Genomic DNA, 26,894 nt, shown 5'->3' on the forward strand with positions numbered 1-26,894 from the left:
ATTCGATTTGTCATAGCCCAGCTACGGTCTTATTCAACATCTCGTTTAATTTAGCCGTACATTAAATTTAATATCTCCACATTTATCTATTATAATAAATACTATCTCAATTTCATCCATCAAATAAATAGATACACATTTAAGTTCAATTATACAAACTTACCTCGTGTACTGAAATAATAGAACGGACTGACTATTTAATTACTTTGCTTTTTCCCCGATCTATGTCTGAATTCCTCTTTTCTTGATCTATAAGTAATCAAAATCAACTTATTTATTCTTCTTTTTATTCAATTCAATCCAAAATACATATTAGGGCTATTTTACACATCTGCCCCTAAACTTTCACATTTTTAAAATTTAGTCTTTATTACATAAATTCACAATAAACCCATGCTAGCCGAATTACCATAATGCCCTTAGCAACTCATAATTTTCATTTATTTCACATTTCAACCACACATTTTCAACATTTCTCAATTTAGCCCCTAATTTTCAGTTTCACCAAAAATCACTAAACAAAACTTGTTTATCTAACATCAAATATTATAATCTATCATCAAACATCAAAATACTCATGTATTCGTCAATGGCATTATTCAAAATCTTACTAATAAACCATTTAAACACTTAATAATGTGTCCATATAAGTCCAATCATACTAATATTATTCTAATTACAATATAAGGACCTTAAATTTAATAAACCATAGCTAATAGTCACTTTTAGCTATTGGAACAACACTTTTGTAATTTACGCGATTTAGTCCTTTTTATCAAATTGGCTAACCAAACGATAAAATTTCTTAACGAAACTTTTACACAATCATTCAATCATGCTGTAAACATTAAAATATTAATAAAATAAATATTTTGACTTCAGGTTTGTGATCCTAAAACCGCTGTTTCGATTTGACTAAAAACGGGCTGTTACAATTATTATATACTATAGATAAAAAAATAGTGTTAAAATATTTTTTTTCAGACTCAGATCTGTGGTCCCAAAGCCATTGTTCTGAGTTTATCGAAAATAGGCTGTTACAACTCTCCCCCTTAAAGAATTTTTGTCCTCGAAAATTTTACCAGTAAAGAGATTCAAATATTACTTTCTCATAGTTTCCTTCGGTTCCCAAGTAGCGTCTTCTATATCATGTTATTACCAGAAAATTTTACTAGAGCTACCTTTATATTTTTTTCATTTATTTCAATTCACATGCCAAAATTTCAATCAGTCTCTCACTGTAAGCCCTGCCAAACTAAATTTCAATATCTATCAGAGAAATATCATGTGACAGATCTGATTAATACTGTTTTAGCATATATACATGAATAACAAATCTGATTCTTTTCAATGATATCATATGGCTCAATAAACTATTGACTTAATTTGCTTTTATGGCCAAACTGAAGAACTTTCTTCCATAGTGAAACTTTCAAGAATATTTTATCATCAATTTCAAACTCTATTTCTTTTCATTTTACATCTACATAAGATTTCTGACGACCAGATACTGCTTTTAAACTGTCTCAGATCACTTTAACCTTTCTTCAATTTTATGAATCAGATCAACTCCATGTATCTTTTCTCACTGAGCTCAATCTAATACAATGGGGGTTTTACATCTACGACCATATAGAGCTTCTTGCAACTTATTTTAGAGTCAAAATATGAACTGTAGATCTCTGTCAGAAATAATAGAAACTGGTACATCACGTAATAGAAATCCATTCATACCAGGATAAAATATACAAGCTTCATCAAACAATCGACAATTATTCAAGTAGTATCTTTCTTTTTCATAGGTAGAGGTAATCCTGATATAAAATTTATAGTAACTTTATCCCATTTCCATTTCGGTATCGTCACTAGTTGTAACCATCCTGAAAGTATCATCTTTAACTTGCTGATATATCAAACATTTAAATACAAATTTAGAAATACCACATTTCATTCTAGCTACTAATTCATCTTTCTTTCTTTCTTTTTTTTTTTAAAAATCATTATGTATTTTATTATTTCTCGAATGAACAGACATAATACCACTATGAGCACTCGTATAAAATTTTCTGTAGAAGCTCTGAATCGTTTAACATACAGCTCTGCCTCTGAATAACAGACAATTACCAGATCCATTCTGAAATTCTAAATTAGAAGTTGACTTACTTTGTATTCGTCTAACATGCAACTCAATATCACTTTTGTAAGCTTCACAAATCTATTGTAGAAACATTGATTTAGCCTTAAGCTCAGCTAAAATTGAACCATTACCAGACAATGATAATCATATATTTATACTCATAAGGCAAACAGAGACTTTCTGTTTAAAGTATCCACAACGACCTTTGCTTTTCCTAGATAAAAGTCAATTGCTAAATCATAATCTTTCAGCAATTCATTTTTCGACATCAGATAATTTAAACTTTTATGATCAATAAATATATGGTGTTTTTCACCAAGCAGATATGTAGCTAGTTTTCAGTGCAAATACAATAGTTACAAATTCTAATTCATGTATCGAGTAATTCTTTTCGTGTGGTTTTAACTGTCTGGAAACTAAGCTATTACTTTGCCTCACTACATCAAAACACAGTCTAACCCATTCAATGATGCATCATTGTAAATCATAAGTTCCTTACCCAATTTAGGTTGATCCAGAACTAATACTTCAGTCAACAGGGTATTCAACTAGTCAAAACTTTACTGATATTTATCAGTCCATTTGTAATGCCCTAAAATCTAAGTACTTTTTTTTGTTTGTTGTGAAAAAAATTTGTCTACTTCAGTGGTTAAGTGTTTTTGGAGTGTCTGAGAAGTCTTGGGTTCTAGCCTTGGCTTATACAAAAATTTTGTTATAATTGGTTAAACTCTTGTCTTTAGTCAGTAGGCTTTTAAATAAATGTGGGTATTTTATGACAGAAAGGGTCTGCTGGTCTTGGGGGTAAGAGGCGTGTTATCTATGCTAGAGGACTGAGGTTCGAATCCTAGTGGGGGCAGTGGAGTGTTTTATTTTGCTGCTGTGCCGTGTAAGTGGTTGAATGTCAGTGGAACTCTGATTTTGGTGGGCAATTGGAGTAGTTGTGGGGTGTGGGGATTGTCTAGCCGAATTTTGGGAGGTGTGATCAGTTTGAATGATTTGAGGAGGGAATTAAAAGATTTTGGGAAAGACTAGGAGTGTTGTGCCGAATGTGGGACTCCTATTTTGTCAAAATCGATCAGTAGCGCACTTTAACTCCCTGAAGCCAAATTTTTTCTTTTGGTTTTTAGTACTTCTCCATCTTTCGTATTTCTCTTTTGGGACGGATTGTTACTAGAGATCATTTAGGGTTGTTCTCAATTTGGTCTATTTCGGGTTTGTTCTTCCTTAAAACCGATTGCTTCATTCTTTTCCTCTCTTAAATCTTGGTCGAATACTCCTTATTCATTCCTCTCTCAATTCTTTCCTTTTCCTTCACCTTCTTGTTACTCCGAACACACCTTCCTCCCTCTCATTCGATTCTTTTTGGGTTCACAGATTTCCTCTCTTGTAATCTTGCCATTTTGACCGAATACCTCATCTCTCCCTCTCTTTATTTTGTTTTCAATTTTTGCAATTGCACTTTAACTAATTCATGGGTGCAGGGTTCTACTCCGTTCTCCCTTTTTCTCTGTGTGGTAATACTCTTCTAACATTTTCCTTTGCAACCATTTATGGCTAGGGACGTGTTGGTGCTATTCTTTGCTTCTATAGTGACGTGTGTTTCAGCATGCATTGGGGGTATAGGCCGATTGCTTCCTTTCTTTTTCTTAGTGTGGCACTTTCGGTAAGTGTTATGCAGTTAGTACAATCTTTTGGTATGATCAATATATGGTTTAGATTGTTAAGTCTTGGTTGGATTGTAGGATGCTTCTAAAAGGGTTTGAACCGTCTTTTGCAGCGGATTAAGGGAGTGATCCTCAGTCTATCGACCAAGGCAAGTGATAAGAAGCTATTTTAATAAGTTTTACGGAAAATGATTGTTTAATCCTGTTTTTAAAGGGACTAATGGTGTATTGTGTTTGGATCTAGGGTTGGAGCGCTAGTGGTCTATTTGTACACTTTTGTATCAAGGTGTTTAAAAACATTGCCCTAATCGTAAATTACTAAAAGCCGCAAAAGTGACCGTCGATGCTACACGGGTGTGCGCTCGCTCGTGTGGTAATCTAAACGTATAAACATGGGCATTTGATAGTAGAGGCCACCATGAGTGATTTCATGGGCTTAGGCTATTTTGGGCCGTGTTAGGCCGAAATTGACCGTGTGGGCCCTACGGGCGTGTGGTTTCCACACGGGTTTGTCACATAGAGGTATGGAGAATAGTGGACCAGGCTATGTAATCAACATAGCCAAGGCCATTTCTAGGCTATGTGGGCCACACAGGCACGTGGGCCCACATAGGCCCGTAATCTAGGCCGTGGGCCCAATTTAACTATTTGACTGTTGAGGTTGCACGGGTCACCCGAGATGATTGTGGACCTATTGTTGGGTCTGTAATTGCATCTAGACCCCCTAATTAATGAAATGAGCGAAATGCCCCTACATGGTAAAATGACTGATATGCCCTTATGAGACGTATGACTAGGTTTGAGTATCCCATCTTATATATATATATTGATCACACGTATGATATTATGACATGATGCATGGGGATGGGTTTGTTATGATTGGAGGAATTGTACTTTACTGGCAGCTCTACTGCAAATACTTTTAAGTGCCACAACCGGTACTACTTGGAGTTTAGGGATGGGTGGGTTGATTTTATGCCCACATAGAGTATAGGGTTAGACGAAGATGGAGTGTAGAGGCTGGTTGGGTAGGATCTGTTGTTTGCATATCTGTACTGTACTGTCACTGAAATGGGCTTAGGCCCAGGCTGTATATGCATTGTTTGGTTATTTAATATGGGATTACACACTGAGTTTTCATAACTCACCCATCTGTTTATATGTACAGATAATCCCTAGGCTTAGGAGGATCGGTGCTGCGAGGGACTCAAGGGTGGCCACACAACCTCATGGACTTTCTTGTTGGATTTAAAATAATTAGTTTTATTTTGGGCATTTTTAATGTAAGAAAGGCCTTTTTAACTTTTTAATCTCTAATTTGGGGTTCTATTTATTTTGATTTATATCTGCTAGCAGTAGGACACATGATTTCAGAAAGATAAATGTTTTTCAAAACACCGCGTTTACACAACATGTTTTAAAAGCTTTCGTAAGAAATAATATTTTAAGTTTAATAACAACTTAATATGATTAACTTTTTGAACAAACGTATTTAAATAAATCTTAAGTCACACAAAGAGGTTAAATAAAGAATGGGTTTTTCAATGAAAGCACATTTTTCAAAAAATACTTTAATGTGACATCGCCAAATTCGGGCATAACTTCCAGGCCGAGTTTTGGGTGTTACATTTTATGGTATCAGAGCCAGGTTGCAAAATTCGATTGTAGATTTGGGTTTCTTATAAAACTTAAATTTCAAAAAGAATTATTTCAAAATGGTTTGAAGTATTTTGAAAAGTTTTACTGAATGTGTGGTACACCGAGTCTCCAGCGCCAATTCTGTAAGTCTTCAGAAACTATTGTTTGATTAATTGAAATACTAAGTTGTACATGATATTTGCGATAGGTTTTAAAGATTTATGAATGAATCGTTCTTGAGACTAACTTATTATCACGATTAAGGCAAGTGTACCTATCGAACAGTAGTTAGTTTAGCAAGACCGAATTGTAGAACCCAAAGGAACCACGAGTACTAGTATTTACTTCCTTTTTATTATCTAGCCTAAAAATTAAGAGGTTTGGTTATCTAAACTAATTACTAAACTAAGAATGCACAGAAAGAAAATTTGGGAAAATACTTTTGGGAAAATTTGATTGATTAAGACAATACCTAAGGAAAAATCCACCGAGACTTCACTTGTTATTTGACTCTGCATTTGACAATTTATTCATTTGACTTGATCCGTAGAAATCCCTATTATCTCTCTCGAGACTAATAACGTCTAACCCTAGGTTGAATAATTGAAATCTCTTTCTAATTAACACCCTAGAATTGCATTAACTCGATCTATTGATTCCCTTATTAGGTTTCACCCTAATCTGACAAAATCTTGTCACCCTATCTCTAGGCGCTCAATCAAATCCGCTTAATTACGATAATTTTACTCTTAGACAGGGTCTATTCCTCCTCTGAATAAGAGCATTAACTTGAATCAATATCCTAGAATATTAAAAGAAGAATTAAGAACACATAATTAAGAACAAGTCAAATATTTATCATACAATTCAGATAATAATAACAAGATCTATCTTAGGTTTCATTTCCCTTAGGCATTTAGGGGGTTTAGTTCATACTTATGAAAGAAAACATCCCAAAAGCATAAAGATAACAAAACATAAGAAAACCCAAAGCTCCTGAAGGAACATGAAAGGAGTTCTTCAGTCTTGATGATGAATCGGCTTTCCTTGAGTAATTCCTTGCTTCCTACTCTGCATCCCCCTTCTAAGTGCCTCCTCAGGTGTTTAAATAATATTTTGAATGCCTAAGAGCCCTAAAAATTGGCCTTTTCTGAATAGGACTAAACTTGGGCTCAGAAGGGACATGCCCGTGTGCGATTACACCAGCCCGTGGTCAAGGTTGTTAAATAGGCACGGCCGTGTAGTCTACCTGTGTAAGTCGTGCTTCGATATTTCCAAATGGGAATAGCCATGTGACATGCCCGTGTGAGGACGTCCAGGCTGTGTTGATTTCCCATGTGGGTCCATTTTCTCCGTTTTCGGCCCATTTCTCGCTCTTTTTACTCTCCTATGCTCACCTAAGTATAAAACATGAAATTAAAGGATTAGGAGCATCAAATTCACCAAATCTAAGGAGAAATCATTCGTAAATGTGCTAAGCATGGGATAAAAATATGTATAAATCACAGTTTATCAAATACCCCCACACTTAAGCGTTTGCTTGTCCTCAAGCAAAATCCTCAACTCATAATCAAAATAAATTCTTCTAAATTTATAATCCCTATCAATAATATCTGAAAATAATCCATAAGTATTCATACATTGAAAATTCAACTAAAAGTACATCAAAGTTTCAAACATTCCAAGTTGAGCATTTTATCACGAAAACATATGTGTCTCCCCTCATCTAAGTGATTACCTTTGATCAAAATATCGCAAAGTTTAACATCCTCACTAAAGATTCACTCAAATCACTCAAGGCGTTTAAGGACATCAATTAAAGCACTCATTAGTCAATATGAAATGTTATTACCATAGGCTTGCTTGAAAATCAAATCTCCACCACTACATATTGAGCTGATACATCAATCAAAAAGGTCTTTTAGAGGGTTGTAACGTGGCTTTGGTTAGGGGGTGTGGTCACAAGCTGAAGGAAAAGGTTAGAATCGAGATTGAATTGAAAAATTACCTAGCTAGAAAAATAACTAGTCATCAGTTGAATACAAGTGAGCTTCTTTTTAGAATATGGAATTAACACTTAAGCTCAAAAAATGGCGAATTACTACTAATATGTATGTAAGTATTTTTTTTTAAGAACAAGTCAAATACATGGAACTTAATTGTTGCAACGAAGAATAACACATAGCTAAGCAATTAGTCCAAATGAAATCTCAATAAAAATAGGGATCAAATTAGGGGATTTCAGCAATAATGAGTTATGGGTTAATATTGAGGGCAAATCAATTAATGGCTTGTTAGGCTCAAATGGGTTCACTAAGGGTTAATTATGAAGGTAGCTTTTGTGGAGTGAGTGGGTTAAACCTAAATGCCTTTATCATCTTGACATATCAACACAAATGGCGTGGTCTTGACATGCATAATCAAGCAAGTTCTAGAATAACAAATCAATACTGACACACTCATAATGAAAGTGAGCATGAAAGAAATGAAATATGCTCTAAAGGCTCAAGATCTCACAAAAATTATGGCTTTTTGATTTTAAACTTGGGAATTTCAGCTCAAGATAATACCTAAACTTAGGGAAACAACCGAAAAGTTTTTAATTCTTCAAAAATCAACTTATCATGCTTGATTCCCTAATGTCTTAAAGTTTAAACAATCAATGCATAATTTCCTATGTTTTAATTCAAGACATATCAATAAAAATCATAAATTAATTAAAATTCATTCTAATAGTGATATGAGTAATTCACATGAGACTAAGGTAAAATTCAGGGATTTCTAATGATGATATAAAAGATCCCCCACACTTAAGATGTACATTGCCCTCAATGTACAAAGATAGATATATTGAAAGATATATAAATGATCATAAGATATGGAGAGGAGTGAAACTTCCTGAATGATGAATGAATTCCTTGAATTGGAGGTATGGAGAATAATCGGCCAATGCAATGATAAGAGTGGAGGAGGATACTCCGGTGGTGGTAGAGGTTCATTAGTCCATAAGTCCTGCACCAAAAGAATATTATATCTGGTGGTAGCTATGGTCGTGGTCGAGCAGGACATGGTAGTCGTGGAGAACCTTTGCCAGTGGAGTTTTTGGTTCTTATGCGATGATGAGCTTTGGAGCTCTTTATAATTGTGATAGAATCAGGAACTTTTTAGGGAATGCAGCAGCCCACACCTAGGGGTCGGGCCCGTAATATCTGATATAATTCCTCTTGGGGTCCCAAGGAGAACTCGAGGAAAGGGTGACGGATCTCAGCGGTAGGACCCGAGGATGACGCTGGTCCTTTCCTCTTCTTCGAGGCGGGGATAGCGGTCTTCTTACCACATGAGAATGACATGTATACCTGCATTGAGAAGTCGAAGTTCAACCAATACGCCCCAAAAATAGCATGGAAAAACAAAACTAAATAGGAATAATTCATGTGACTCACGTACTAGATGAAGTAAACAAAACTAGAACAACTAAAGCAAATACATCAAATTATTAAAATAGGACTACGAGAATAATGCTACGAGAAATATCTAATGCATGAGTGCATGTGGGTAAGCATAAAATCCATGGAAACGAGAAAAATGGATAAATGTGAATGAAAAATGGCAATATTCTTTAATGACAAGCATGAGTATTAGTTTTATTCTACTATGAATATTCACTTAAAATAGTCAAATGGACTAGAGAAAACATGAAATAGGCAAAATATTTAAAGAAAATAGAGAGAAAAGAGTAAAAAAATGCAAAAAGGAGAAGCTTGGGTCGTCAAAAATAGTGTTATAGGCGGCGCACGGGCGTGGCAGGTAGGGCGTGTGGAGTTACAACGGCTAGGGTTAGGGATTTTTGGGGAGGGGATGATGAATAGTGAGGGGTTTATATAGATTTTAGGGAACACGATGTGGGGCACGCCCGTGTGCCCTGATTTTTGCCCGTGTGTTTCACGATTTTTAAATTTAAGCGCATCTGACATTTGCCCCACACCCATGTTACTTAGGCGTGTGGGTGCACACGGTCGTGTCGCACTGCTGTGTCTTGCTTTGTTCGCTTCTTCCACTCCCGTGTTAGTTGGATAGTGTCAACGACGGGTGAATGGCACAGGTGTGTCGCACGTCCGTGTTCAACTACGGTTTCAAGACACGAACGTGTCCTATGCCCATGTTGCTTTGGCAGTTTCGCCCACGGCCATGTCGCACAGCCGTATCGTACGGCCTTGTCTCCTCCTGTGGTGTGAGCACGGCCTAAGGCACGCCTGTGTGCCTAGCCGTGTGGATGGGAAAACCCTGTGTTTCAAGACTTAGTTAGTAGGTTAGATGTGAAAAACTAGAATCTAAATAAATCATTACTGTTAGTGCTCGGGTTGCCTCCCGAGAAGCGGTTATTTATAGTCTAAGTTCGACTTACCTTTCTGGTGCATGGTTATGGTGGTGTAAGGAGTTTACACTCCTCATCCCTACTATCAATTTTATCAAAATAAGGTTTAAGACGAGTACTATTTACCTTAAAAGTGTCAAATTTGGGATGAATTACCTCGACTATACCATATGGGAAAATATTGAGTACCGTAAGATGGACTACTCCGTTAGGTGCAGAAGTGGCAATGCGAGGGTCTGCTCCATCTAGTAGTACTTTGTCTCCAACCTTAAGTTGATTTGGTGCTTCAGTGAGCTCGTTATGGTGTGGTTTTGGTTTATCATGTGTCCTCAGTATATGTGTCTACCATTCATCTAGTTCCTCGATTTGTAGCCTTCGTTCTTCATAGATAGGTCCATTGTTGTTGTTTGAACACGACTTATATGCGTTCTTCAAAACTGTTTTCTGCACAGAGGGTTTCACCACATGATCAGTACCAGTAGTATGATTTATGCAATCGCCCTTGATTTTTCATGTGTTACTCATATCACGAGCTTGAGGGGTGATTGTTTCGTCTCCCACATGAAGTGTGAGTTCACTTGTACCAACATCAATAATGGTTCTAGCAGTCGCTAAAAAGGGTCGTCCTAAAATCAAAGGTGCATTACTATCCTCTTCCATGTCTAGAACAACAAAGTCTACTGGGTATATAAATTTATCAATCTTAATAAGAACATCTTCAATGATACCCCTAGGAAATCTAATGGTTTTATCAGCCAATTGAATGCTCATCCTAGTTTGTTTGGGTTTCCCAAGACCTTGCTGTTTAAACATTTTATAAGGCATAACATTAATGCTTGCCCCTAAGTCAGCCAATGCATTATAAACATCTAAACTACCAATTAAACAAGGAAACGTAAAACTCTTTGGATCTTTCAATTTGTTGGGTAGCTTATTCTGTAGAATGGCTGAGAAAACTGCATTCAACTCCACATGCGTTGCCTCATCCAACTTTCATTTATTTGTTAAAAGCTCATTTAAGAATTTAACTGCGTTTGGCATCTGCGAAAGAGCTTCAATAAACGGTAAATTAATATGTAACTTTTTTAATAATTTAAGGAATTTACCGAATTGTTCATCTGTACGATCTTTCCTTGTCGTATTGGGGTATGGCACCCGTGGTTTGTATTCTTTACTTACCAGTTTCTGGTTATTGTGGACTACCTCACCTTTATCTTGACTTACCACAATGCCTTGCCTCGGTTCTGGTGCAGGCTCAACTAACCCTTCCTTGTCATGAGTGGTAATCGCATTGAGTTGTTCCCTTGGGTTAGATTCCGTGTTACTCAGCAAACTACCTTGTGGTCGTTCAGAAATCAGTTTGGCGAGTTGGCCTATCTGAGTTTTGAGCCCTTGGATTGACGCTTGTTGATTCTTAAGGGCTGTCTCGGTATTCTGGAAATGAGTTTCTGACATTGAGATGAATTTTGTTAACATCTCCTCAAGGTTCGACTTCTTTTCCTACTGGTAAGGTGATTGTTGAAAACCCAGAGGAAGTTGTGGCCTTTGATTTCCTTGACTGCCCCACGAGAAATTGGGATGGTTCCTCCAACTTGCATTATAAGTGTTACTATACGGGTTATTTTAGGGTCCAACACCCCCAAATTTTTGAAAAATGCACCATAATGGACCTATAGCTGAATTTGCCTAAACAAACTCCCCTAATCGGCTTTAACTACTCCCATTTCAAAATCCTTCAATCCCTCCACCGAATTTTTTCCTTGATTTACTCCAACTCCCCATTCAAATTCAATTCAAATTCTTATTACCAATTCAACAACAGAGTTCCAGTCTAGTTCCAACACCTCGCCAGCTAAAGTAGCAATATAAATATACAATTGCACACGCTATGCGTCAAATCTCAAACTCCTTGCCACACATGTAGCGCCACCTTGCCACTAGATCCCAAAAACAAACAATAATTATTATAAGTCCTATAAGCTAACATTCAGGTTCACTTAAGATCCCAAAAATTAAAATTTTGCAAACACCCAGACTTGAATCTAGGCTTCTCAAGCACCCCCAAATATGCCCAAATACATAGCCACTAAAGCTACACATAATTTGTGATATTTTTCGCACACCTAAACTTTTATGCATCCCCAGACTCAAGGCCCATTCCTTCTAGGCCCAAATTTAGGGCGTACATGAACTTTCGCAATCAGTTGTGTAACAACACTGCCATAATCGTAAATCGGTAAAAGTCGAAACACGAGCGTGTGCTCGCTTGTGTGGTAATCTGAATGCCTAAACGTAGGCATAAAGTCATTAAGGCCGGCCATAAGCGATCTCATGGTCTGAGGCTGAATTGGGCCATGGTGGGCCGAAATGGGCCGTGTAGGCCCTACAATGGTAAACTACATAACACGTGGAGAACGTTGGGCCAGGTTGTGTAATCCACACGGCCAAGGCCATTTCTAAGCTATGTGGCCACAAGGGCCCGTATTATGGGCTTTGGGCCCATTTTCACTGTTTGACTGTTAAGGTTGCACGGGTTGCCCAAGACAACTGTGGACATACTGTTGGGTCGGTAAGTATACCTAGACCCCCAAAATTGATAAAATGAAATTATGCCCTTATGTGCTAAAATGACTATTATGTCCTTATGAGATGTATGATTGATTGAACATGACATTTTATATATATTGCATACATATATGATATTATGATAAATATTGCACGGGGATGGGTTTATTATGATTGGAGGAAGTGTATTATACTAGCAACTCTGCTGCAAATACTTTTTAATCCCACAACCGGTACTATTTTGGAGTGTAGGGATTGGTGGGTTGATTTTATCTGCACATAGAGTGGAGGGCTAGACGGAGTGGAGTGTAGAGGTTGGTTGGGTAGGATTTTTGATTGCATCTCTTTACTGTTACCGACATTGAAGCGGGCTAAGGTCCACACTGATACTGATATTGTAATAGGCTAAGGCCCTAACTGAAACTGAACTATTACTGATACGGGCTTAGACCCAGACTGTATTTGCTTACTGTATGACTGACTGTTTGTTTATTAAGGGATTACACATTGATTTTTTCATAAACTCACCCTTCTGTTTGTCTACGCAGGTAATCCCTAATCTTAAACGGATCGGTGCTGTGAGGGACTTGGAGGAGGCCACACAACCGCACATGCCTCTGTATTCGACCTTTAATTTATAAGTAATTTAATTTGGGTATTTTGATGTAAGAAGGCCTCTTTAAATTTTTAATTTTTAATTTGGGATTTTATTTATTTTGATTTATATCTTCTAATAGTAGGAGGCAGGTTTTCAAAAAGATAAATGTTTTTCAAAACACCACGTTTACACAATATATTTTAAAAGCTTCCGCAACAAACAATGTTTTAAAAATTAATAACAATTTAATATGATTAACATTTTGTTAAACGACTTGAATTTTAATAGAGGACGAGACATTCTAAAATCTTCGTTAAGATCATAAAGAGGTTATATATAGAACGGTTTTTTTCAACGATATTATATTTTACGAAAAACACTTCAATGTGACATTGCCAGATTCGACTATAATGTTTCGGCCAGGTTTGGGGTGTTACATTTAGTAGTATCAGAGCCAAGTTGCCAAACTCGGCTGTGAATTTGGGGTTCTTTTAAAACTTGAAATTTCAAGAAGAATTGTTTTAAATGATTTGAAAGTATTTTGAAATGTTTTTACTGAATGTGTGGTACACCGAGTCTCCAACGCCGATTCTATAAGTCTTCTAAAAACTATTGCTTGTTTAAAATTGAAATACTGAGACTACTGTAGGTAGTAGACTGTACTGAAATACTCTATACAGGGTAAACTGTAGTAAGACTGCGATCTACGAAAACGAACTCTTAAATACTGATACTGCTTTTCATAAAATATTCGTTAATAAACACTAGAACTTTAAACTGATGCATAAAATTCTTAATATAGATAAAACAAAAATTGATAATAAGCACTAAAGGTACTCGTGGAAGGGGTATAAGAGGTCGTGGTGGAGGCCGTGGAGGTGCTCGGCCTGGGTCTTCGTCATCTGGTCACATGCCTAATGTTGAAGCTAGGGAGGCACCGGCTTCCCCTGTGACTAAGACTGGGTCTCATGATAGTGCGGCTGGGGATGACGCATTTTCCCAAGCCATGTTAAGAATTTTAGAGAGGTCGCTGGGCCCAATATTGGTATTGTGGGCCGTGGGTCGATTATAGAATAACTCCGGTCTAATGGGGCTGAGATTTTTAAGGGTTTCACTAGAGTTGCCCCTAATGTGGTAGAATATTGGGTTGAGGCCACAAGGAGGATCATGGGCGACCTCGACTGCACCCCCGAGCATAAACTAAAAGGTGCAGTGTCATTGCTGCGAGATAAAGCCTATCAGTGGTGGCTTAAAGTTAAGGAGGGAACTTAGCCCGATCGGTTGACCTGGGAATTTTTCAAGACTATTTTCCAAGGAAAATATATAGGCGCTAGTTATGTGGACGCCTGGAAGAGAGAGTTTCTGAATTTGACTTAGGGGGATAGATCAGTAGCTGAATATGAGGCTGAATTTTTACGATTAAGCCGCTATGCGCATGGGATGATGGCAACTAAATATAAGCACTGTGTTTATTTCGAGGACAGCCTCAGAGATAGTCTACGGGTTTTGATAGCTCCAAAGAGGGAGTGAGATTTTTCTGCTTTAGTACATAAGGCAAAAATCGCCGAAGAAGTGAAGCGTAGAACGAAAAAACCATGAGAAGGACAGAGGTAGGAACAAGAGGGATTTAGAGCCCTCAGGTTCATTTCTGAGGCCTAAGAAAAAGGCCAGAGTTGATGGGCTAGTCAGAGTTGGAGGCCATGTTGCTGCTACGGGATCACAACCCTGTGCAGATTGTGGGAAACGTCATCAAGGCGAGTGTTGGAAAAGGATTAAGGCATGTTTGAGATGTGAATTATTGGACCACCGTATTAGGGATTGTCCACGGAGGCTAGAGAAGATGCAAGCTACAGGTTTGGGTAATGTACAACCGCCGAGGAGTGGTTAGCAACCGCTGAGAGGTCGTGGTCAGGCTAGAGGTGGCAATGGATTGGGCCATGGTCAGAGGGCACCGGGTAGAGGTCCTGGTCATACTAAGGCGAGGCAGGTAGCTTTGGTTTATGCTGTACCTCACCGAGAGGATGGAGATGCCCCAGATGTTATCACGGGTATATTTTTTATCCGTAATGTATCTTATACTACACTGATTGATGTTGGATCTACTCATTCCTATATAGCATGCACTGTGTCTGAGACATTGGGTATAATGGTTGAAAGCACCACGAGTAAGGTTACTATGTTGAGTCTACTAGGGCAGTTAGTTAGGGTAAATAAATTGTTTAGAGATATACCTTTGGAGGTTCAAGGAGTGATCTTCTTGGCAGATTTAATAGAACTTCCTTTTGGAGAATTCGACTTAATTCTGGGAATGGATTGGCTAGTGAAACATCGAGGAAACTTAGACTGTACTACTAAATAGATGGAATTGAGAACTACGAAAGATGAGGAGGTAATTGTAATTGGGGAGCATCGAAACTATTTTTCAACTATGATATCTGTATTAAGGGCCGAGAAATTGGCTCGTAAGGGTTGTGAGGTGTATCTTGCCTATATCGATGTTTCAGATTCTGAGATTTCTTCTGTTGGGGATATTAGAATAGTTAAAGACTTTTTAGACGTTTTTCTTAATGAGCTATCGGGGTTACCTCCAAACTGTGAAGTTGAGTTTGGGATTGAACTCCTGCTTGGTATAGCTCCGGTGTCCATCGCCTGTTATAGAATGGCACCAGAGGAGCTTTTGGAGCTTAAGGCTCAGATTCAAGAATTATTAGATCGAGGGTTCATCCGACCTAATGTGTCTCGTGGGGAGCACCAATTTTGTTGGTGAAAAAGAATGATGGATCCATGCGTATATGCATCGATTACTGGCAATTGAATAAATTGACTATTAAGAATAAGAACCCCCTACTGAGAAATGGTGATCTATTCGATCAGTTTCGTGGAGCTTCATTTTTCTCTAAGATTGATCTCTGATCAGGGTACCATCAATTGAGAGTTTAAGAGACTGATGTGTATAAGATAGTGTTTAGGACTGGTTATGGTCATTACGAGTTCCTAGTGATGCCGTTTGGATTGAAGAATACACTAGTGACTTTTATAGATCTGATGAATCGAGTGTTCTAGCCTTATCTGGATCGGTTCATAGTAGTTTTTATTGATGACATTCTGGTGTATTCGAGAACTGAAGATGAACATGATGCACATCTTTGAGTGGTTCTGTAGATTCTGAGGGAGAAAAAACTGTACGCCAAGTTCAGTAAGTGTGAATTTTAGTTGCGAGAGGTAACATTTCTGGGTCATATGGTATTTGCCGTAGGGATTAGGTTGATCCTCAAAAAATCGAATTTGTTTTGGACTGGAAGCCACATAAGACGGTATCTAAGATTTGTAGTTTTCTGGGACTGGTAGGGTATTATAGATGATTTGTTGAGGGCTTTTCATTGATTGTTACACCTCTAACTAAGTGGTTGCATAAGGGTGTGCCATTTAACTAGACTGATATGTAGCAAGAGAGCTTTGAAAAGTTCAAGAAAGTTCTGACTGAGGCCCCTATCTTGATATAGCCAGAGTCTGGGAAAGAGTTCACTGTTTACAACAATGTGTCACATGTTGGGTTAGGATGTGTATTGATGTAAGAGGGTAAGGTGGTTGCATATGCGTCTTGTCAACTTAAGGCTCATGAGGTGAATTATCTGATGCATGATTTAGAGTTGGCTGCAGTGGTATTCACACTGAAAATTTGGAGGCATTACATATATGGTGAGAAGTGTATCATTTACACGAATCACAAGAGAGTATCTCTTCACTCAGAAGGAGCTAAATCTTAGGTAGCGTAGATGGATTGAGCTGGTAAACGACTATGACTGTATGATCAAATACCATCTTAGTAAGACCAAAGTGGTGGCTGACGCACTGAGCCGTAGGGCTATAACTGATCTAAGAGTGATGTTTGCTCGCCTCAGTATATTTGATGATGGTAGCTTGTTGGCTGAGCTTCAAGTTAAACTAACGTGGATTGAACAGATTAGGGGTAAACAGTTGGAGGATGAGTCACTGGCTTCTAGATTCCGACAGATTGAAAGTGGTATCACATCAAATTTTAGACTGAATAGCGAAAGGGTACTCTGTTTTCATGGGAGAATCTATGTACAGAAGGATACTAATTTGAGGCAGTCTATACTACGAGAGGTGCATAGTAGCTCGGATGCTATGCATCTTGGTGGAAATAAGATGTACTGAGACCTTCGTGAGTTATATTGGTGGTTGGGACTTAAGCATGAGGTTATCAACTTTGTGACTAAATATCTAACCTGCCAGTAGATTAAAGCTGAACATTAGTTACCTTTAGGTTTGCTTCAGCCAGTTAAGATTCCACTTTGGAAGTGAGAAAAGGTGACCATGGACTTTGTTAGTGGGCTACCCCTAACGCCTTCTGAAAAGGATTCAGTATGGGTTGTCGTGAATCAATTAAACAAATCTGCTCATTTCATACCAGTTCGTATTAATTAGTCGTTGCAGAAGCTGGCTAAGCTGTATGTGTCTGAGATTGTGAGATTGCATAGGGTACCGATTTTCATAATATTTGATAGAGATCCTCGATTCACATCTCTGTTCTGGAAGAAGTTACACGAGGCTCTGGGTACAAGGTTAGACTTCAGTACTGCATTCCATCCTCAGACAGATGGTTAGTCAGAGAGGGTGATTTAGATACTGGAGGACACGTTGAGGAGTTATGTGATAGACTTCCGAGGTAGTTGGGAGGATTACTTGCCACTAGCAGAGTTTGTGTATAACAATAGCTACCAATCTAGCATACAGATGGCACCTTATGAGGAATTGTATGGTCGTAGGTGTCGTACTCCATCATGTTGGACTAAGTTGGGCGAGCAACGTGTCCTGGGCCCTGAATTGGTTTCTGATACCGAGGATAAAGTTAGACTAATTTGGGATCGACTGAAGGCGGCATTAGACAGACAGAAGTCGTATGCAGAACTGAAACGTAAAGAGATTGAATATTCTATGGGGGACTTCGTTTCCTCAAGGTCTCGTCATGGAAGAAAGTGTTGAGATTTGGATTGGAAGGCAAGTTAAGCCCTAGGTTTATTGGGCCTTACCGCATATTTAAACGTGTGGGACCAGTTACCTACCAATTTGAGTTACCTCCAGAATTAGACCGGATTCATGATGTGTTCCACATCTCTATGTTGAGGCGCTACTGCTCTGATCCTACGCATGTTATTTCGATTGAGGAGGTTGAGGTTAGGCTGGATTTGACTTTCGAGGAGGAGTCTGTTCAGATTTTAGACCGTGATGTGAAAGTTTTGAGAAAAAATCTATCCCACTGGTTATGGTACTTTGGCGTAATCACAGCTCAGAGGAGGCCACGTGGGAACCCGAAGAGGCAATGCAACAACAATACCCTCATCTGTTTTGATCAGGTAAATTTCAAGGCCGAAATTTTCTTTTAGGGGGTAGAGTTGTAACGCCCCAAATCTTAAATAATTATTTTTGTATGGTTGTGACACAACTGTGTATCTGCTTCAGTGGTTAAGTGTTCTTGAAAGTGTCTGAGAAGTCTTGGGTTCAAGCCTTGACTCGTGCAAAAATTTTGTTTCTTATTTGAATTAACATTGTCTCTAGGCAGTAGGCTACTTAAATAAATATCGGTATTTTATGACCATAAAGAGCCTACTGGTCTAGGGAATAAGTGGCGTGTTACCTATGCCAGAGAACTGAGGTTCGAATCCTGGTGGGGGCAGTGGAGTTTTTTTTTGTTGCAAGTGCTGTAGAAGTGTCCTTGGTTGACTAAAACACTAAAGTGGTTGAAGGGAATTCAAATTGAGTAGTTGAGGGAGGTGTGATCGGTTTAAGGGATTTGAGGAGGGATTTCAGGAGAAAATCAAGGAAAGTTGTGGTGAGAGGGAGTAATGTGCTGATTTTGAACAGTAGGCACTCAGAAATTTCAGCTTTGGTGAGTTGAGTACTCTATTTCAGGTTTGATGAACATTCTGGTTCTTTTCTTTTCTTTTGTTTTGTTCTCTAGAGGCCGAATAGAGCTAGGAAAATTTGGTAGTACCTTTTTGCCTTTTCTAATTTCGAATTTTCACTCCTCTTCAGGTCCCTCAATTGTCATTTTTTCCTCTTCTACTCTTCTTCCTCTCAAACAATTCTCTCTTTGGTTGAATACCTATTTCTTTCTTCTATCTCAAACTCTTTGAGTTTTTAGCCTTGGGTTTTGGTCGACTCTATCTTTATTCTTCCTTCCTCAATTGATTTCCTCTTAACCGAGTACATCTTCTCCCCTCTTTCAATTCTCTTGTGCTAATGGATTCCTTCTCTTCTCATTTGATTACTTTGGCCAAATTCTTCATATCTCTCTATTGTTGTTTTGACTAGGTAAGTGTTCTTTGATCAATCTGTACAGTTTTTTTCTCTATCTCCCTCTCTCTGTTGTAATTGTCCATCATATAACAACTTCTTTTCTTTGCCTATTATTGATAGAGGTACAATTGTTCCATCTCGTGCCTCTGTTTAACGGTGTGCTTTTGGGTGTTGGCCGAATACTTCTATCTCTCATTCTTAGTTCTACGCCTTCAGTAATCTTTAAGGGGTTGCAACCAATCTCTTGTGCAAGCCTTAATCGATAGATCTAGGCGAAGGATAGGTTGGAGTGCTCGTAGGCTAGTTGCGCACTTTTGCAATCAGGTGTGTAACAAAACTGCCATAATCGTAAATTGACAAAAGTCAAAATAGGTGCCTGTTGACGCTACACAAGCATGCGCTTGCTCATGTTGTAATCCGAATGCCTAAACGTGGGTGTAAGATAGTTAAGGCCGGCCATGAGCGAACTCATGGCCTGAGGCCGAATTGGGCCATGGTGAGCCTAAATGGGCTGTGTGAGCCCTATGGGCATGTGGGCCCCACACGGGTAAACCATACGGACGTGTGGAGAACGTCGGGCCAGGTTGTGTAACGGCCAAGGCAATTTCTGGGCTATGTGGGCCACACGGGCGTGTGGGCCCACATTGGCCTGTATTTTGGGCTTTGGGTCCATTTTCACTGTTTGACTATTAAGGTTTTACGGGTCGTTCGATACGACTGTGGACCTACAATTGGGTCGGTAAGTATTCCTAGACCCCCAAAATTGATAAAATGATAGTTATGCCCTTATGTGCTAAAATGAATATTATGCTCTTATGAGATATATGGCTGATTGAGCATGCCATTTTATACATATTGCATACATATATGATACTATGATATGTTGCATGGGGATGGGTTTATTATGATTAGAGGAAGTGTATTGTACTAGCAGCTCTGCTGCAAATACTGTTTAGTGCCGCAACCGATGCTATTTTGGAGTGTAGGGATGGGTGGGTTGATTTTATCCCCACATGGAGCGTAGGGTTGGACAGAGCGAAGTGTAGAGGCTGGTTGGGCAGGATTTCTAATTGCATATTTGTACTGTTATCGACACTGAAATGGGCTAAGGCCCACACTGATACTGATACTGTAATGGGCTAAGGCCCTAACTAAAACTGAACTGTTACTGATACGGTCTTAGGCTCAGATGTATTTGCTTACTGCATGACTGACTGTTTGATTATTAAAGGATTACACATTGAGTTCTCGTAAACTCACCCTTCTATTTGTCTGCGCAGGTAATCCCTAATCTTAGACTGATCGGTGCTGCGAAAGACTCGGAGATGGCCACACAACCGCACATGCCTCCGTATTCGACCTTTAATTAATAAGTAATTTAATTTGGGTATTTTGATTTAATAAGACCTCTTTAAATTTTTAATCTTTAATTTGGGATTTTATTTATTTTGATTTATATGTGCTAACAGTAGGAGGCGGGTTTTCAAAAAGATAAATGTTTTTCAAAACACCACGTTTACGCAACATATTTTAAAAGCTTTCGCAACAAACAATATTTAAAAAATTAATAACAATTTAATATGATTAACATTTTTTTAAACGACTTGAATTTTAACAAAGGACGAGACATTCTAAAATCTTCGTTAAGATCATAAAGAGGTTAAATATAGAACGTTTTTTTTTCAACGATATTATATTTTACGAAAAACACTTCAATGTGACCTCGCTAGATTTGGCCATAACGTTTGGGCTGGGTTTGGGGTGTTATAACCTTACGGACACATTTGACGACGTTTTGACAAGCGAGAAATCCCAATCGAACCTTAGGAATAGATTAGGTTATTAGTGACATGCCACTAGGGTTTTATGTTGTGTGATTCCGGGTGCTGGTCCTATACGTCCTATCGATGGCTGAGTATACCGGCATATGTTGCGGTTACTTGACAGCTTGTGTGAGTAGCACCGTGTACCTACGTCTTGACTGACAGCTTGTGTGAGCAGTGTAACAGCCCGATTTTGGGTCTAGTCAAAACAATGGTTTTGGGACCACAAATCCAAAGTAGAAAAATTAATTTTTATTATATTTTATGGTCTAAAATTTTATGGAATGATTTCGTGAAAATTTTGTTCGAAAATTTTAACGTTTGGGCACTCAATTTGGTCAAAAGGACTAAATTGTAAAAAGTGCAAAAGTTGAGTTTGACATGCTAAAGGTGTCCAATTATTATGAAATTTTAAATTGGAGGTCCTTAAATGGTAATGAGACCATTGGTTAAGTTTTTGGTCAAAAATGGACATGGTTACATATGTTTTTAAAGTTTTTCATTAAGGGCATTTTGGTAATTTAGTAATAAAATGAATTAAAAGCCAAATTTTGTCCATCTTCCACCCTATGGCCGAATTTCAAAGGGGAAACTGTGGCTAGGGTTTTTTAAGCTTTCAAGCTCGATTGTAAGTCTGTTCTAGCCCCGTTTTTAATGATTTTAATGTTATTCTTATAACAAGATCTTCTATTTCTACAATTAATTTAAGACATAATCAAAGTCTACAATTTTACCCATGATGGATATTTTTGTATTTTGATGTTTAATGGTAGCAAAAGTATGTTTGGTGTATCATAAACGACTTTTACTAAGTGATTTCCGATGTAAATGCCTAAAAGGACCTATTTTTAAAAGTTATAAAATAAGTAGTAAAAGTGTGATTTAATGAACAATGTGGGCTGGTATGAGTACAATAAAGATTCGGCTAGGCTTGGGTAATGAATAAATTTGATGTAAATCATTTTACAAGCCTAGGGACTAATAATGTGAAACTTTAGAGGTAAAAATGTAATTTTTCCATAATGTGATTTTGGTCTGATAATGATTAAATAAGTTGAATGTGATAACATAGATAAAGAAAAACGAGTTTCAGACCTAGAACGGAGGAAAAACGATTATTCGACGGTTAGGTCCTTTTGGCCATTTTTATGTCGAGGTAAGTCTATGTGTAAATAATGCAATATTGTATTATGTATTGAATGTTTAGTATCATATAAATTGTATGATTTTTCTATGGAAATATTCAAAAAAGTTTCAACGATGAGAAAATCTCGGTTGAACCTTAGGAATAGCTTAGGATACAAGTGACATGTCACTAGGAAACCATGTGTTATGTGATCTATGTGAATCCGGGTGTTGATCATGTATGTCCTACCGGTGGCTAGGTAGTCCGGCATGTGTTGTGGATACCTAACAACTTGTGTGAGCAACTCATATAGCTACGTCTTGACTGACAGCTTGTGTGAGCAGGCCCGTGATTAGCTCGCGTACAAGCCCTATGTGTTATGAGATATGAGGTCGCATTGGCTACATATGTGGCACTTATGTACAAAACTTTTCGTGTATCCGATAATAATACAAGTGTTCAATAGGTAATTCGAAGAGCATGTCAAGGTTGACAAAGTATGCAACTATGTTATGAGTTGGTACAGGTATGTACGTATATTTTATAAGTATTGACTTCATGAAATTGTGAGTTCATGACTTCCACGAGAATGATTTTGCGAAACCTTGTGATTATTGGCCTATGCTTGTGATGTATGAAATTCATGATAAATTCGGTTGAAGACCATGTGATTGGTTTTTGGGCCAAATTGAGTTATGATATAGTGTGTTTTATTCACTTAAGTTGTGATCTATCGAATATGAGAAAGAGTAAAGATCGGCATAATTGCCTACTGAAATGATTATGGGAATATATGAGCTTTAAACAATTGAAAGATGTTGAAATATATGCTTGAAATGTGAATACTTATATTTAATGTGCATGTTTACTATGAGGTTTGAAATGACTTGTTAAGTACTGTGATATGTATGAAAGAGAGGCTACGGTTGTCAGGCTAATGCCAAGATATGTTACATTATGTTTATAAGTTAATAGAGTAAACATCGTGATTGAATAAAATTATAACTATGAGATTTATAGTAATTGGTATTATTTTGTGTTTAAATTGTTGAATTTGATAAATGTCTAATAAGAGTTGCTTATTATTTTCATAGACTTACTAAGCTATATAGCTTAACCCCTTCCTTTCCCATGTTTTATAGTACCGTGAAGCTAGCTCAAGTTTGGGGAGATCCTATCACACTATCACGCTATCAATTTTGGGTATTGATGAATTCAAGTATTTTAAGATTATGGCATGTAAAGGGACTAAGTCAATTTGTTATATGTGTCCTTATTGATTTTAGCCAATGTAATGGCTTGTAACCGTCAAAGGCTTGTTTTGCTATTTGGCCATGTAAGTTGGCTTTATATTGGTAACATGGTAGTAAGCCTAATTATATTCATATATATGTCAATGGCTTTGGTGATATGATCTGGTGTGCTTGGTGAATGTGAAATACTTGGAAATGTGATTTATGGCATCATAAATGTTGTGTGTATGATAGATGTTGATATGGTACTAGTATGTGAATGGTTCATGGTTCATTTTGTATGTAGCCTTGGAGGTTGGCTAATGTTGGTTATGAGTATATTTGTATTAATGTCATTTGTGAATGTGGAAACTTGCATAATTTGATATGGAAAGGTTGATGTTTTAAGCATGTTTAAAAATGGTATGAGAATGACATGTTATTGTCTTGGTTGTGACTATTTGGTTGCTCTTCATGCTTGAGTTTGTGCCATGTTATGTTGAGTAAATATGTGCAAGGGAGGGTGGCAAAATAGCTTGGTAAATAGCCTTGTTTTTGCCCACACGGGTAGACACACGGTCAGCCCCATGGGTATGTGATCCGGCTGTGTGTCCTCTGCACCTAAATTGTTGCAAAACAAAATGCTCAATATCGAGCACATGGGCAGAGACACGGGCGTGTGTCTCAGCCATGTGAAGGACACGGCCTCGGGACACGGGTGTGTGTCTTAGTCGTGTGACTTTAATTTGTTCTTGGGTGACAAACAGAGAGTTACACGGGTTAGGGACACGGGTGTGTGTGACCACACGGCCTGCCCACACGGGCGTGTTCCAAACCACACTGGCGTGTGACCCTTGTTTTAGCAAAAATTTTCTAGGGTTCTCGATTTAGTCCCGAACCACTTTTAAAGCACATTTTGGGCATCTTAGGCTTGCATTAGGGACCTTATGATTATTTGAAAAAATTTTGAATTTGATGCCAAATTTTATGACTTGGAATTGTATATTTACTTGTGTTTAAGTCTAGTAATGCCTCGTACTCTATTCCCGCGTCGAATACAGGTAAGGGGTGTTAGTAGGCCTGTTGATAGCTCGAGAGTGAGCACCTATGTGTTATAAGATAAAGGTAGCAATAGCTACATATGTGGCACCTTGTGTGCAAGGTTTCCCGTGTATCCGATATTATTATTTTAAGTGGTTTATTGGGCATGACAACGATGATACTAAGTATGAAATTATTACGATATGTACAGGTATGTACTTTAAGCTTATGATTTTTAATTCATGAAATGACAATTTCTAGGTAAGTTTGTGATAGAATGAATTATGATCATGAGATTTGGGTAAATTACATTATCTTATGTTATTTTACTTGCATGTTAATGTACGGTAAGGCTAGCTTATTTCTTTCATACGAGCTTACTAAGCTATATAGCTTACTAAGTTTTATTTCCATGTTTTATAGCATCACGAAGTTAGCTTGGGTTGGAGATTGTTGGAGATCGTATTACACTATCAAACTGTTATTTTGGGTACCGATGATTTTAAATATTTTGAGAATATGGCATGTATAGGGACTTGGTCATTTTGTTATATGTGTCATTATGAATTTGGCCAAATGTATTGGCTTGTAATTTTCAAAGGCTTGATGTGGTATTTGGCCATGTAACTTGGCTCATTTTGGTTGAATTGGTTATAAGCTTATATATATATACATATGCATGCATGTGCAACTATCTCTTGTGTGATGTGGTTTATAAATGCTTGATAAATGGTTGAATGTGGCTTAATGGGTTTATTGTTGAATGGTTAAAATTGGCTTATTGGTATGCTAGGAAAACTAAGAAAAATTATGCATGTTATGGGTAGCCTTGTAGAAACTTGTAGAGTGTGAGTTTGGTGTGATTTGGTTTGGTAGAATATGATATTGAAAACATGTTGAGTGCGAATAATGAAATGACATGAATTGGCCTTGTTTTGTGGATGTATTTATTGTCCAAGTGTGTTATGAGTTATGCCTTGAAGTTGTGCATGTGTAGATCTAAATGAGGGTGACTAATGGATTGGTAAATTGCTTTTATTTTGTCCACACGGGTAGACACACAGGCGTGTGTCTAGGCCGTGTGTGAAACACGGCTTGCCCATGGGCATATGTTTTAGCCATGTGTCCCCTGCATCTTAATTTTGAGAAACAGAATGCTCAGAATTGAGCACACAGACAGAGACACAGGCGTGTGTCTCAGCCGTGTGAGGGACACAGGCGTGTGTCTCGGGCGTGTGAAGTCTGCACCTATTTTATGAAAATTAAATTAACCACACGGCCTAGCACACAGGCGTGTGACTTGGCCTTGTGATCTCAATTTGTTCATGCATTGCAAAACAGAGAGTTACATGGGTTAGGGACACAGGCATGTGTGACCACACGGCCTGCCCACACGGGTGTGTCCCAAACCACACGGGAATGTGACCCCTATTCATAGCAAAATTTTTTTAAGTTTTGTAAAAATTTCCCGAGTTGTCAGTTTAGTCCCGAACTACTTCCAAAGCATGTTTTGGGCCTCGTAGGCTCGCATTAGGGACTTTATGATTGCAAACAAATGGTTTTAATTTGGATGAAAATTTATGTCTCGATTTGTATGTTTGCTTGCGATGTAAGTCCAATAATGCCTCGTATCCTGTTCATGCATTGAATACAGGTAAGGGGTGTTACAATAGAAATGGCTTCATTTTGTCCACACAGGTAGACACACGGGCATATGTCTAGACCGTGTGTGACACGCAGCCTGATAACATGGGCATATGATTAGGCCGTGTATCCCCTGCGTCTTAAAATTTAGAAACAGAATGCTTAGAATTGGGCACATAGGCAAAGACACGGGCGTGTGTCTCAGCCGTGTGGTTGACACGGCCTTGGACACGGGAGTGTTACACGGCCATGTGAAAATTGCACCTAAATTTCAAAAATTAAATTCCCCACACGGCCTAGCACACGGGCGTGTGATGTGGCCGTGTGACTTCAATTTCTTCATGCTTTAAAAGTCAGAGAGTTACATGGGTTAGAGATATGGGCGTGTGTAGTACACGGCCTGACCACACGGGTGTGTCCCTAGACCACACGGACGTGTGAGCCCTGCTACTTTGGAAAAATTTTGAAATGTCGCGAAAAATTCTTAGAGGTTTCGATTAAGTCCCGACTCATTTCAAATGCTCGTATTGGACCTTGGGGGTCCATTTAAGGGACGTTACGAATGATTTTTGCTAATGAATAGTGATTGACACGATATATCTATAAATGTTTCTGAAAGTTTCAATAATGGTCCAAAACCCTGTTTCGACGACGGATACGGTTTGGGGGTGTTACACTCGAGTGCTAGCAATGGGAATAGACCAAGCCTAACTTCTTAACCTATCAACTC

This window comes from Gossypium hirsutum, chromosome A11, assembly GCF_007990345.1.
Source record: "Gossypium hirsutum isolate 1008001.06 chromosome A11, Gossypium_hirsutum_v2.1, whole genome shotgun sequence".
Lineage (NCBI taxonomy): Eukaryota > Viridiplantae > Streptophyta > Magnoliopsida > Malvales > Malvaceae > Gossypium > Gossypium hirsutum.